Source organism: Stylophora pistillata, chromosome 5, assembly GCF_964205215.1.
Source record: "Stylophora pistillata chromosome 5, jaStyPist1.2, whole genome shotgun sequence".
NCBI lineage: Eukaryota > Metazoa > Cnidaria > Anthozoa > Scleractinia > Pocilloporidae > Stylophora > Stylophora pistillata.
Window position 1 is genome coordinate 7,723,892 of NC_142523.1, and position 229 is coordinate 7,724,120.

Below are 229 nucleotides of genomic sequence, written 5' to 3' on the forward strand. Positions count from 1 at the left end.
AAGTAACCAAATATGCAAAGGTATTTTAGGTATCCTTGTGGAACTTAAACAAGTCAAACAGACAATATGCCGCTAATTACGGATCCTAACGATTTCAAAGACAATTTTCTGCTGACTCATGGAACTCTGATCAAATATTTTTTCTATCATTAAGTCTTGCAATATTAACTCTCCCCCTCCCCCTCCCCCTCCCCCACCGTTCTACTCTCCCCCTCCCCCTCCCCCACCG